The sequence below is a fragment of the Leopardus geoffroyi genome, chromosome B3 (genome assembly GCF_018350155.1).
Source record: "Leopardus geoffroyi isolate Oge1 chromosome B3, O.geoffroyi_Oge1_pat1.0, whole genome shotgun sequence".
NCBI classification, from domain to species: domain Eukaryota; kingdom Metazoa; phylum Chordata; class Mammalia; order Carnivora; family Felidae; genus Leopardus; species Leopardus geoffroyi.
The window spans coordinates 117,370,233-117,385,080 of NC_059337.1; the positions used below are offsets into that span (position 1 = coordinate 117,370,233).

Genomic DNA, 14,848 nt, shown 5'->3' on the forward strand with positions numbered 1-14,848 from the left:
AAGATTCCAGAAAGAAATGAATGAAATGAAATGGGCAGATAGGAGCTCAAGTGTTGAACTAGCGGTTAAGTCATGAAACTCTGGATAAGAATTGAACTACTGGATACTACAGGAAGGCTTTTGCTTGTATTCCGTTCTGCGAAGCGGAGCTCCAAGTCTCAATAGTAAAATGTGATGATTAATAAAGCGACCTATCTTAGCCTGGGCGCTCCAGGAAACAGCCTAAGGCAAGGATTAAAGTGCTAACCCTTTTTTTTAAGGGAGGTGCAACGCCAAAGCAGGAAGAGTAAACAAAAAAGAAATGAAGCAAGGAAGATGGGATGCGATGTAATGCAATACATTACCATACTACTCACCGCTTCAATGAGCTACAAAGAGACAAGGGACACAGCTCGGCACAAGGGACTCAGCAGATGTGTTCAGTCAGCATCCAGGACTTCTCCTGGGAGGGTTTTAAAGAGAAACCATACCCTGGAGTAGCTAACAGGCAAAAAAGAGGAGGGAGACTTTATCTGTCTTCGTCCCTTTTGTATTGTAGTTCTCATTGATTAAGGTTCACCATGCACGAAGCATGAGCTGGCCCCTCAACCGCCACTCAAGATTGGCCAGATTCCACGCTCTGCAGTACAATGTTCTTAAGTCCGCAAGTGGAAGAGTGACTTGCTATAGGTAGGAAGCCAATCAAGAGAGAAAAAGAAGGAGGTGGTCAAAGGAATTTGAGAAAACGCACAGGTTCCTGTCCTGAATACAAGAATATCCAGGCTGCGATGGGACTTACAGGTTCCAAAAGACCTACTCTGGTCTAAAGCGTCAGCCGAGTCATTTCTTTCCCCGGCCATTTGGCTGCCAAGGGGATGAATGAGATATAGCCTTAGACATATTCCTAAGAGTTCCTGTATTGTTGGAGCAATCAGAACAACAGGACTTAGCTTATTACCTCCCTAGTGGGAGTACCTAGGAGTTTTTGATATAGATCATCTTTTGACTGAAGCATTATTGTCATCTGGTACAGGTTGAGTGTAGAGAATAGTGCATCAGAGACACCAGAGACATGTGCTATTTTCACTGCCCCACACTGAGAAAGAAAAATATAAATACACAAATAACATTACAACACAGCATGTGCTAAGTGCCGGATGAGTGATTGAGAATTCAGAGGATACAATTAGTAGGGTTTGCCGGGAGAGGAGACTGCTTCATGGAGGTGGTCAGGTTTGATCTGGACCTTGAAAGGAAGGATAAATCTTGAACTACTGGGTACTATAGTAAGTATCTGGAATACCTCTGCATACATACAGGGGTTAGGTATGTTTGGACTAGGAGGAGGGCATTCTGTGTAAGGGGAAGGCACAGACAAAGATACGGTTGTTGGAAAGTACATGGTGAACAACAGCAGAAAGAAACGATGAGTATCTGCCTTTGTCTGAAGGAAAGATCGAGAAACCGCCGTAAGATGGGTTGGATCTTAAATTGTGGATATTCTTAAATACTAAGATGTGGAATTTGGATCATTTCCCTAAAGGCAATGGAGAGTTGCTGAGGGATTTTAGCATTCTAAGAACGGGACATTGGAGGACAACTTTTGATGGGTTGGGAGGAGGAAGTTGGAAAACGTGCCATCGTGGAAACCATCCCTTAAAAAGGACCCTTAACCAAATAGGTCGTACCCACTTGGCCAAAGAGGATGGTTAAGTGGGGTGGGTACGCGGGGTCGTGTATTTCAGGGGGTGTGAATTGCAGGAAGGAAAAGCATGGGGGAAATGAAAATGATTTTTCTACGTTGTTGTTTTGCCAAGCTTCCGCTCTGAACAGACCAAAGATCTGGTCAGCCCTGATTCACGTGGAGTCCTTCAAACGCTCCGTGGGCGGCTTCATCAGCGTAGGAGAGGTCTGCCTTGAGGAACCGCAGGAAGTAGTCTTACTCTGATTTTATGGCTCTGTACTCCAAGTTTCCTTTCAACCCCGCACAATTCTGTGGCACCTGTCTTCCTGTTAGGCCAACTGTCAGATGCGAGCGTAAGACCTTTGGTGAGCGTAAGACCTTTGTTCAAACCCACTCTATGAAAGGTTATTTTCCAGTTTATTCCTTTCCTAATCATGTACCTGCTGCTAATCTTCCGTGCGGTTAATTCTAGGGCTGTCTGCAGATTGTGCCACGGGTGTTTTATAACTGTTACAACGTACTTTTCAAAAGCATTTGGGATGTTTTTCCTGTAGTAACTTACCCTTCTAGAAAGTCTTTAGTTGCTGCCCACACACCACATGAGTCACAACAGAACTCGATTCAGAGCTAGTAAAACCTTTAAGAATAGAACTGTTATTGGTGGAAAAGACTTAGTGCAGGAGCAACTAAGGAGGATTTGATTCAATTTGGGCTTAAAAACAGAACATTAGCTTCAAATAAAAATTTTCTTTCCATCTCAAATCTATATGTTTAGAGAAAATACATTACTACTCAGAGGAACTTCCAGTAAAATCAAAGAAAAAAAATTGATTCCAGAACTAAGGGGTAATTTACTTCAATTTTACTTGATGTCTGGAGGACAGGAGCACTTTTCTAGATCTGGAAAGAAAAGAAGGCTCCAAACCTGTTAGGACAGATTGCCAGAACCACACAACAAGTCCACTTTTTTTGTTTGCCTAGTGCAATTCACAGAATATTCTCGTTTGTAACATTCACACCCAGGTCTCCTGTAGGACAATGAATCAGTCCTTGTCCTGGTTACCATTGCTATAAGACGAATTATTCCAGGGGCAGAAATTCCAAAGGGCTTGGCTGGGTAGTTCTCACTTGGTGTTTCTCACGGAATTACTGTCAGATGTCTACCGTGGTTGCAATCATTTGAAAGTTCAACTTGACTGGATGGATGTCCAGGATGGCTTGTCACACGGCTGGCCACTGACGCTCCCTGTTGGCTGGCAAGAGTGAATACACTTTGGCCTCTCCAGTGGGACAGTCCCAGAATAGTCAGGTTTCCTTCATGGCAGCTGGCTTCCCTTGGAGCAAACACCCCAGCAGAACCGGATAGAAGCTATCTGGCTGTTTCCAGACCAACCCCACAGTGCCGGTAGTGGTTGAAGCAGTCAGCACCCCACCCCCCCACACACACCCAAGGAGAGGAGGCAGAGGCCCCACCTTTGACGAGAGGAGCATCACATAATTTGCAGCCATGAAAACAAAATCAAGAATGCTGCTATAGTCCTATGTAGACAGCCTTAAGGTCTCCCCGAGCACCTTTCTGGGGATTCCTATCAAGTTCACGTCTAACTCAGTTAGTATCCTGATACCCACTTAGCAGATCGTCTTGTCCAGCTTCTTCCCGGAGCCTCCTTGTCATATTTTCCCATTTCTTTCTTTAAAAAAAAATTTTTTTTTAACGTGTCTTCATTTTTTCAAGAGACAGAGACAGAGTGTGAGTGGGGGAGGGGCAGAGAGCAAGAGACACACACACAGAATCTGAAGCAGGCCCAGACTCTGAGCTGTCAGCACAGAGCCTGATGGGGGCTCAAACCCACAAACCGTGAGATCACCGATGAACTGAGTCACCCAGGTGCCCCTGCGGATCTTTCTATCTACTTGGATAAATCACCTGAAGGAAGCATCTCATCCTTTTCTTAGAGCACTTTCTAGCTGATTTGGTTTTAATCAGTTAATGGAGTCCTAACTTGCACGTAAAATGTTGGTCATAAAATTTTATTTTTGTATTTATTCCGGAGCAGAGATTTTAATATAATAGCTTGGTTTTTGAACTGTCTTTCAAATGACTACATTACACAGGAATCGTATTATGATACACTGAAGTAATTGTTTCAGTGAAGAGCCTGTGTTTTTCATCTTAGCAGAATCTAATTGCCCCTCTATTGCAAACAATACAATGAAATTCCTTCATGATAAAATATTATGGACAGTCCTCTGGAAACAATTGTAATGGGTTGGGCCCACATCAGAAAAGGAAAGCTACTGAGAGCTGGTTGAATGCCTGAGAAATTGTGTTCTATCAAACATCTCAAGCAATTAGCCACCAATAAGCCTTGTAAAAATAGATGCTTCCCGGGGCACCTGGGTGGCTCAGTCGGTTAAGTGTCCGACTTCAGCCCAGGTCATGATCTCGCGGTTCATGAGTTCAAGCCCCGCGTCAGGCTCTGTGCTGATGGCTCAGAGCCTGGAGCCTGTTTCAGATTCTGTGTCTCCCTCTCTCTCTGACCCTCCCCCGTTCATGCTCTGTCTCTCTCTGTCCTAAAAATAAATAAACGTTGAAAAAAAAATTAAAAAAAAAAAAAAGATGCTTCCCTGCTCTAAAAACTGGATAATTGCCAATGATCTTCAGCCAGATGGGTACAGCCTTCTTATTATCACCCTAGAGTTTCCTTCTCAGTCTCCCCAGGTCAGCCCGAAAGTTATGCTCGTGTTAGTTGCCTCATAAGGAAGGGACTCAGATGGAAAGGGTGGAGACCTTCTTGTGTAAGGACTCAAGAGTGGTTTCTCTTCCTGTAGGAAGAAGTTCTGAAGATGGGTGGTGTCAGGGAAGGGCAAATGTCACAGTACAACCTGAGCGTTTCACACTGAGGGCTTCTGAGGGCGGGGACTTCGATTTGCAAACTGTTTAAACTGGTTCTCTGGAGCAAAACGCAATGGTACATTTAGAAAGAATGGCGTGTCACTGAGACGCCAATAGGGTTATGCAATAAACTATGACTACTTCCTTAGAAATTAAATGTAGGTTTTATAAGACGTTGGGTTGTCAGGGAATCTACAAATATAAAATGGTTTCTAAGGTACAAGGGCATTTTGTGGCTTTTCACGATGATTTTGTGTGAATGTTTTGTTTCGTATACAGTTTTGTCTTTCAGAAATAGTGTGACAGGATAACAGAATGCACTCTACGTGCAGATGAAGTGGCTGGAGCCAGCATCACGGGAGGCAGTGCTCTGCCCAAGGGTATTTATTTGCTATATTGTTTGCAATTGACTTTAAAACATTCCTGCGCAGACGCTGTAAAATCTGCATTAGTCGGTTTTTATCTGCACTTCAGAGGCAGTTAGTTAATATTTGAAAGTACTCTAATCAGAAATGATACAGCAGAGGGATGGTTGATTAGCATTTGAAAGCCCTAAATCAAGTCTATACTCCAGAGATAGCTGGTCGTGGGGAGACTTCAGCACCTTCCTCATCTCTGATCTGCGTAGTGGGTGTCAGACTTTGGGCGCTGATGGAATGAGGGGTCTTCAAACGCGTGGATTTGCTGGAAGTGTTGTCTGGGCGCGTCTGCTGTTAAATAGAGTATAAGGATCTAGCGAGGCCAAGGCCTTCTCTCTAGGATCCCAGTTCCAAAGTTGTCATGTGCTCAGATGCTGATTGGAGAATTTCTATGACCCTGCTTTGGCTTGGCAGCTGAGTCTGCTGCTAGCATATTCACATTGACTTTGAGTACACTTTACATGAAAGAAGCTATCTCAGCACCCAAAAGGGCAGAAATCTGGGACTTCATCGAGCGCACAGGATAGGATGTATGACTCTTCTTGTGCTTGTATTGTTAAAGTAGCGTCTCAGGCAAACTAACTGCGCTGCACGCATATATCAAAGGTATTTTTCAAACTTGCTGCCGAGAAAGAGGCTTCTGAGCACGCTAACTTCAATATTTCTTACTTGATACATAGTTTGTAGGGACAAAACAAAAATTGCTTCGATGTTCGCTATTCGCATGATTTTTTAAAAGGATGGTTAGATAAAGATCACGAGATACCCTGGGAGGCTCTGGTCACAGGTTGCTAAACAGTTCCTGCAGCTGACAGTGGATGGGTTAGTTGAAGTCTCGGTGGAAAGCAAATGGCTCGCTCAAAATGGATAATGTGAAGACACTGGAAGGGAGATTGTGTGTTAGGGCGTGTGCAGGGTTTGCGGATGCTGAGGAGGGATGATGTGGTCCTTGGAGCTCCTCAGGGAGCCATTACTGCTCCTGGGACTGAAGGGGCCAGGAAGGGTAGACCTGAAGACAAAGCTACCCATGAGGTGCTTTCTGCCAGGAGCAGAGGCTTCCCATGCAGGGGCATAGACCACCCACAGCATCTCTGCAGAGAGAGAATCAAGGCATGTATAACCCAACCCCATTCCGCTGCCCTTTCTGCCTTCCAGTCTCCTGCTGGTGCTTCTCACCGGTCAAGACTCGACCTAAACTGCAAGGCCAGGGAGCCCAGGAATGCGGTCCGGGCAGGCTAGCTTCCAGGGCCCAGGAGGGTGGGGAAAGGTGTGGAGTGGAGCTGGAGGGGCCAACAGAAGATCCAGGACAGTAAATTTGCTAGAAAGGACTCTTGAGCTCATTGAAGTCTATCAGAAAATAGCCTATGTGATTTATCAGGAACAGTAATTACCTCTCCAAAGTAGCAGCTAATCACTTCAGACCACAAAGTCCTGCTTCAGTTCAGGGACAATTTTCTTTCTTAGTGTGCGTAGCAGAGATTGGTCTGACCCAGCTTTCATTATAAATCACGACCTAGTAGGAGGCTTACTGCTTCATCTACCTACAAGTGGTGGTGGCTATGAGGAAGAGATTTCCTTCTTGATATCTCATACTTGTGAAGGATTAGGTAAACTTTCTAAATCTTTATATTTCACATTCTGGTTTTTTTTTTCCCCCTCATTGTACTTATTGCCGTTCATAGTTACCTATGAGTTTGTTGATCTGTCATTCTACCCAGTGACCGTAATCCATGAAGGCCAACGGCTATGTCTCTCTACACGGCCTACGTGGAGCTACAGGCAAGTAATAGGTGCTCAGTGATTATTTACTACATGATGGAGTAAATGAATACTCTGGTTATCTGTCAGCAAGGCAGCATGGTTGAAGCGGCGAGAGTGTGGGTTCTGGAATAAGGAAAAATTAGGTTTGAATGTTGGCTGTACTTAGGAGTTGAGAAGTCCTAGCAAGTTGCTTAATCTCTCAAAGCTGTAATTTCCTTCTCCACGATGTGGTGATTATAAAGTTTAGCCACCTAGATTTACTCACTAAAGTTTGAATCAGACACACTGTTAAGTGCCTAATAGGGCTGGGAACGTGAAAGAAGGCAGTTGGGAACTAGAGGGACACCTGATGCTGTTCCCATACGCCTGTTGTTAGTTTTTATTAAAAAAACTTTTTTTCAGTAAGGGAGGACTGCTTTCAAAAGAGTAAGGATCATTAAAAAAATTTTTTTTCTCAAAGGAACAACCAGGGGCTTGGCATATAATATAAAGTCTTCATCTTTTGGAAGGTTATCGAAATTTCTCTCTTTGAAATGATCATTGGTCACCAGTGTTCAGTCCAATCTAGTGGAAATATATTCAGCAGAGTCTGAAACCTTTAGCATCTGTGAGATAGGGTAGCCTATGAAATTGACATCGTATATTCAATAGAAATGTTCCTAAAAATATGGAACACTTTTACTGATAATAACACATTTCAATGCACGCATCCTGTGATGAATTCTTCTCTAAAGTTAAGAATGACCCCAATATTATTGTTTTAAATACAATTCCCTTTAAGCGATGTTAATGTGGGGAAAATATCTGGTGATGTCCTCTGGGCTGGCTTTTCCAAGTACCTGTCAGTAAAGCACCCTCTCCCCTTAAAAAAAAAAAAAAGTGGCCTTTAAATGTTTTAAAAAAATCATACAAGTTGACCATAGAAAAAAAAAAAGAAATAAATGACAAATAGATGCACGAAAGCAACTTTAAAAATGTAAAACCCATCCAGAAGCAAACTTTTCAAGTGTGAATTTGTACTTACCCATTTCTTTATAAACTTTACTAAGAAAATTCTTCATCAGAGCTACTTTTTCCTCCCTGGAGTATCAGTAGGGTTTCACCAGTCTGCGTGAATACTTTTGTAAACTGGATCCCTTTTGCAAATTTCCCCCACTTTCCCCCTGCCAGAAAACACTGTTAAGAACCTGTGGGTGTCTCTCCAACATTGACTTTAACTCCTCCACAGTAAGTAACAACTATGTTGTTTAGATGGAATTGCCCCAACCCCTCAGGTTTAGGGATGGGCACTGTGTGGTTTGAGCCAATCCAGGTAACCTCATTTTCCTTCGCTGATGTGATTGGTTCAAGCAACCCAGCTTTAGCGCAATTAACACGTGTTCTTTCAGCCACAGGGTTTGACTCACAGGTGATCCAACCAACTGGTAACTTGAAACTTTTGCTGGGAATTCTAGGAAACAAAATTTTCTCTCCTGGATGTGAAACGTGGATATAAAATCTGGAACAGTTTAGCACCCATTAAGGAGGGCAGCCCAGAATATAATCTTTAACTTTTTAAAGGTGTAAGATGTAAGTGATCATCTTACAGTTGGGTAGAAAGATGGCTGCAATTTTCATCTCTAAAATCTATAAACCATGTAAAGCATTTCATACATTGCCAGCACATGGTAAACATGTGAAAATGTCTAACCCAATTATTAATGTTGTTTCCAATCTGACTTATAGTTAATCTGACCAATAAATTCTTGTCTACGTGCCAATAGACATAGGTTACCTATTGATCATTCTTCTTGCCAATTAATATATACACGTCTTAACAAAGATATCTTAGAGACAATACATTCAGTTGTTGTCACTGGAGCTAATGGAATGGCTCCAGTGGTTGAAAGCTCAGGCTAACATAAAGTGAGCTTCCTCAAAGCTGCTTGGGTCAATCCCCATCCCACTCCCACCTCCTCATCTGTCGGTTGGTCTTGTGCACAAAAGCTGCGGATTGCCTACATAACAGCCATTCCTCCCTGCTAACAGAAATCTAATTTTGTACATTTATTGGTCATATGGATGTTTTAGGGGATTGGATCTTGATAATACCAATTTCCAGGCCAGTGATTGGTTTAGAAATGGGTGTGTCATCAATTTTGGTCAATGAAATGTGAGGAAAGCCTTTTTGCAGGGCTTCTGGATGGAACATTCTGTCTCACAGCTTTTGGGTATTGATATGTGAGGAAGTGATGTTTGAGGTTGCTGCAGCCATCTTTCTATCATGATGTGTCAAGCTTGAGACAGAGTCTACATTCTGAGGAGAAAAGAATCTGGTTCTTGATGACATAGTTGGACAACTGAAAACCAAAGTGCTTTAGGACTTCTTGTTGCATGGTGGATGAAAGCCCTTTATTGTTTAACCATTGAGTGGCGTTTTCTGTTACTTACATCAAAAAAAACGTCTAAATGATTCAACTATGGGACACGAATAACCTATTTTCTCCTCTTAGATGTTGTTCTTTTTATTCAGAGAGACGCAGGCTGTGGAAACACATGAATTGCCCCACTCATTTTGTAGACAAAAAATTTACCAAAGGTTCTTTTGGTAGCTCACTCTTCACGGTGACTTGAGTGGCAGCATATCTTATTGGGTTTAAAGAAAAAGCAAAACCTTTTGTTCCTGTTAGATGTGGAGACTTGGGTACCTCAAAGAGAACTTTGGGTATCTTTTGGCACATTTTACTTAACCGGTACAGTTTTTAAAAGTCTGTAAACTCACAAAGAGGTGTGAAACTGTTGGGAAATATAAGATTCAGACACAGAAAAATTCTCTTCCTAGGAACAGAGAGGAAAACTCTTGGAACTACAATTTCTGGCAAAGTCGATATAGATAGAGAAAGAATAGATGCTGTTTCTAGACATGAGAAAGAACATAAATCAAATATATAAGCTTATGTGCCTTTTGCAAGTGAAAGATTGTGTGGTATTTATTTAAAGGCAGATCAATCCCTCTCTGAGACTAAATGAGGAAGAGATTAATTGAAATCTTATTATTATTATTTTTTTAAATACATACATTTTCTATGTTTAAGCATCTTTCAACGTTTATTTATTTTTGGGACAGAGAGAGACAGAGCATGAACAGGGGAGGGGCAGAAAGAGAGGGAGACACAGAATCGGAAACAGGCTCCAGGCTCTGAGCCATCAGCCCAGAGCCTGACGCGGGGCTCGAACTCACGGACCGCGAGATCGTGACCTGGCTGAAGTCGGACGCTTAACCGACTTCGCCACCCAGGCGCCCCGAGATTAATTGAAATCTTAATGGAACATAAAATTGGGCATTGGCGATGTTGGCCTGCAACCATTGCAGATTGACAGATAGTGCAGCCAGTCTGTTTACCTTATTGGAATGAGCCCTGGGAGGTGATGTGCCTGCTTCCTAATCTAGGAGTCTAATGTTTGCTTCTTAGATTTTTGTTGACAAGCTGATATCCTGACTCACTGGATCAGCCAGGTCTGAATCCTTTCTCCTTTGTTTCTACCTACAAAAGATATACTGGCCTGGGTCTAGGCATGGCAGGGTTAATTCCAACACTGTATTGAAAAGAACTCCAGGAATCTGGGGTGAAGGAAGACCCGCTCCTGTCAACAGCAGTGCTTCCTTTAAAACTGCATTAGGGAGGGGCGCCTGGGTGGCTCAGTCGGTTAAGTCCGACTTCAGCTCAGGTCATGATCTCACCATTAGCTCGTGGGTTCGAGCCCCGAGTCAGGCTCTGTGCTGATAGCTCAGAGCCTGGAGCCTGCTTCAGATTCTGTGTCTCCCTCTCTCTCTGTCCTTCCCCCCACCTCTCTCTTTCTCTCTCTCTCTCTCAAAAATAAATAAACATGAAAAAAAAATATAAGACTGCCTTAGGGAAATGATGCCTTTTGAAGAAAGCATGTGCAGTTGTCATCCTTGCCTCTCTAAATGGCAGTCACCTCTATAATTACCTGACTTCTTTTCCTAGTTGAGCTCCTTGAGGGAAAGGCCTTTCCCTTATGAATGTCTTTATCTCCCTCTTCCTGGTATACTAGGTGTTTGATAAAGCCCAGTTGGCTGACTGAGGTCAGCCTATTTTCCAACCTACATTTGGAAAGGTTGCGTTCATTAATAGTAAGGCTCTAGATCAAGATCGCTAGGGACTGACAGATTATAGTACATCTGACATCCAGTTTGCTGGGATCAGATAGAAAGTGAGTGTCCCACTTGGATGAAGGTACCTCCTGAGAGAGAGGTCCTAGGGTCAGTCAGACAAATCATAGCATCAGGCAGCGAGTCTGAATGGTGCTGGGTGGGAGGCCAGGAGCCGGAAGAGTGGATGAACAAGTGGAGTTCTCGTCTCTTGGGATCCCTTGTTACCATTACCACTGCTGAACATAATGAGTGTGTCATTGCCAATCCACATAGCCACACGCTAAATGTTAATAAAGCTTCTTTCTATCCTCCCAGAAATTAGGTAAGAAAAATGAGTAGAAGTTCTACCATTGTCTTCGTGTACCGTACTTTTTTGCACATCCTACTGTAAAGACTCCTTGTCTACACATGGATAAACAAGATCAATACAGTCTCTGCCCTCATGGGGTTATGATCCACTGGGAAAATTAGAAACAAACAGGCTATTACAATAGTATAATACCCACATTGAAATGTAGAACTCGATACTTAATATTAAAATAAGGGAATATTAACCGATAGATATTGTGGAAATTAATAAAACGAAACTCCTTTAGAATGGAGCTGGAGGCCGGCAGGGGGAGCTCTTACACCCTAGCACTCCTGGTCACTCCTAGACCAGGAAGAGTGGGATGTGGCTACTACTTTACTATTCCAGCAGGAAGAAGAAAGACTTACCTCCTTCCCTGGCAATAGCCCAGCCAATGAAAGACTGTCACAACTTGCCAATGAGAAGCAATTATACTTCCAACTCCTAATTTCCTCTAATGGACTTTGTGTTTGTGACAGCCATCCCAAATTCCCTGTTTCATTCTCTATAAAGGGGTGTGCTTCTTTGCTCAGCGGGACTTGTCTGTGGTTTTGCAGTAACTTACTTGTCCTGGACTACAATTCTTTGCTATTCTCCAGATAATCTCCTCTTGTTGGCTGTAAGATAACTGGCAGATTTATTTTTAAGGTCAACACGACTTTTTTGTGTAATTAAACAAAAATATTTCTCAGCCACTGTCGCAGACAATCATGGTTTCTGCTACCCAGAATCTATTTCGTCTTTTTCTAGGAAGGAGATCTTGGGTTTTTTTCTTAGGAAATTATATCCCCTTCCCACTGTACTTTTAATCCATGGGGTTGGGTTATCCCTTCACCAGATCTAGGGATAGGAAAATAATCTCCTGATCTAGGGGTAGGAAAATCATCCAGATCTTAGCAACATTGTATTTGAATCCCTAATTGGCGAGAAGTAGTCATGTGACCCAAGCTAATCCAATCAGAGATAATCCTGGGATTTTTTTTTTTTTTTTTTTTTTAATGGAATAACCTGGACAAAGGAGTTCTCTTTTCTCTCCTTTTCTCCTTTGGTTCCAGACCTGGAATCAAGTATGAACAGTCAGAACTTCAGGCAGATATCTTCTCCACGAGAGGAGAAAAGGGTAACCAAGATGGAAGAAATGTAACATTCAAGAGACAAAGGCAGAGAGACTGAGTTTCAGTGATGTTTGAGCCCCTGAAAACCTTGGAGACCAGTTTTACCACTGTACTTTCCATTTACGTGAGCCAATAGGTTCTTGAGTTTTTGCTTAAGCCAATTTGCATTGGGTTTTCTCTCACTTAACAACCAAAACTTGGTACCTAATTTACAAATTTGCAGCTGCTCTCATTTACGGGTAAGCTAACTCTGGTCTTGTCTGATGTCTGAATGGAACTCACCTTTCCAATATCCCGAATTTTTCCTGGATTTATATTTAATATTTGCCTTTCATCCCTGGGCTTTTTAACAATGATGGTGAATTCTAGATACCTTTATCCTTTCTCCTCCCACCCCTATTGTGATTTTAGCTTTCCTAGCATGGCTTTTCCTCAGGCTGCTTTGGAATTACATGTAATGCCCACTGAAAGTGCAGATGGCTGGGCCACATGCCATGAAAATCTGAAGATCTGCACTTTAAAAATGCTCCCAGGTGATACTGATCTAAAGTTTGAAAAATAGAGTCCTAACATTAGACAAGGGTCCTTTCTGCTCTTCCCCCAAAACTCATAGGTCACTCTCACCCTTGATCAGTTTCTCTTCCCATCTATGGATAGACTGTAAATGAGAAACAATAGAACTACACGGACTTCTCATTGGCTAGCATGACCCTGAGCTTTCCCTGTCATCCACTTAGCTAGGAAAATTTTCCCGGATGAACCATCTCAAAAGTCAGATCTTTGCCCTTTGGAAATATGAACTTAGGGGTGTCTGGATGGCTTAGTCAGTTAAATGTCTGACTCTTGGGGCACCTGGGTGGCTCAGTCAGTTGAGAGTCCGACTTTGGCTCAGGTCATGATTTCACAGTTCATGGGTTTGAGCCCCACATCGGGCTCTGTGCTGACAGCCCAGAGCCTGGAGCCTGCTTCTGATTCTGTGTCTCCTTCTCTCTCTGTCCCTCCCTGGCTTGTGCTCTGTCTCTGTCTCAAAAATAAATAAACATTAGGATAAAAAATAATCATCTGACCCTTGATGTTGGCTGGGGCCATGATCTCATGGTTCACGGGTTCGAGCCCCACATTGGGCTCTGCACTGTGTCAGCGAGAAGCCTGCTTGGAATTTTCTCTCCACCCCTCCCCTCCTAAAATAAATAAATAAACTTTTAAAAAATTTTAAAAAAGGAAAAGAACGAAATCTGAACTTATATCTTCTAACAAGATACACTGATGTGATCTTCTGTATTCTTCGCAGCTGTAGTTTTTGAAAGGGACACAGAATTCCTAAAACTCAGCTCAAATCAGAGATTGAAAAATATATAGCTAGATAGAACATAACATGATATTTAAATATTTCCCTTTTTCTTTCCCCTTCTATGGGAGGCAGGAGAGGTCTGAGGTTGCCCGCCCTCTCCTCAATCCTGTGGGCTTCTATAGCAGTATAATATCAGGGTCTTTAAGCAACAAGGATTTCCTCAAATTTGATGGATTGTTGATGACTGTGATACATGAGGCTGAAGGAAAAGTCCTGGGACAGACATAGAAGCCAACTTTGAACTGTAAGCCTTTCCCATGACCTGTGCCCCCAAAATAGTAGCTCTCTGCCGGCGACCATCTGCAGCCTTGATCTGACCCTGACCCAAACATTTGGCATGTGGAAGCTGGCCCAGAGCAAGCAGATTAATCTCCCAGTGCTCACAGCCTTTTCTTGGACTTCTGTATGTCACACAGTGATCACTGTTTAAAAACACTGATAAAATTCAAGAATGTGCCAATAATAACTCCCTCATCGTGGGCTGAGCTGGATTTCCAAAGCACCAGAAGCTGAATGCTGATCCTCCAGAAAAGATGGTGAGCAGGGTGCCATTGGGGGCCCTCAGGACCACCTGACTCCAAACCACAGGACTGGTCCACGGTAGGTCAGGGAGCTGTGGGTGGGGCAGAGTGGACGAGAGAGGACATCTCCCCTTTTACATCAGCTTTTTTTAACCTTCCTTTGCCTTGAAGGTCCGGCTGCTTGTCTCACCATTCCTGTCTCCCCTGATCCCCCATGGAGACAGATTCCTTAAAGCTTCAGGGGTGCCTGGGTGGCTCAGTTGGTTAAACGTTTGACTCTTGATCTCAGCTCAGGTCATGATCTCACAGTTCATGAGTTCAAGCCCCGCATTGGGCTTTGCGCTGACAGTGCGGAGCCTGCTTGGGATTCCGTCTCTCCCTCTCTCTGCCCCCTCCCCACTTGCTCTCTCTCTCTCTCTCTCAAAATAAATAGACTTAAAAAAAAAAAAAACAACTTCATTTAGAAACCTTTGAGTCACCTGCCTTGACGCCATTAATTTTCCCTCTCTGCCCTCACTCTCTAAACTTCCTCCACAACACAAGTGAGTGTCTAAGGCTTCGTTTGCACAGAGATGTTAGAAAAATATGTATTTTTTAACTTAATAGGGAAAATGACA

The 14,848-nt window shown here is 43.0% G+C and overlaps 1 protein-coding gene across 2 annotated transcripts in view; it reads left to right on the forward strand.

Moving 5' to 3' along the window:
• The first annotated feature begins 14,147 nt into the window (after positions 1-14,147).
• RGS6 (regulator of G protein signaling 6) overlaps positions 14,148-14,848 on the forward strand; it is a 606,196-nt gene continuing 605,495 nt past the window's right edge. The window contains exon 1 of one of the 2 annotated variants that reach the window (XM_045451433.1): positions 14,148-14,246. The gene's annotated coding sequence lies outside the window, so the exon portion shown is untranslated. Of the gene's footprint in view, positions 14,311-14,848 lie in introns of both variants that reach the window. The other variant, XM_045451428.1, reaches the window with a different exon arrangement.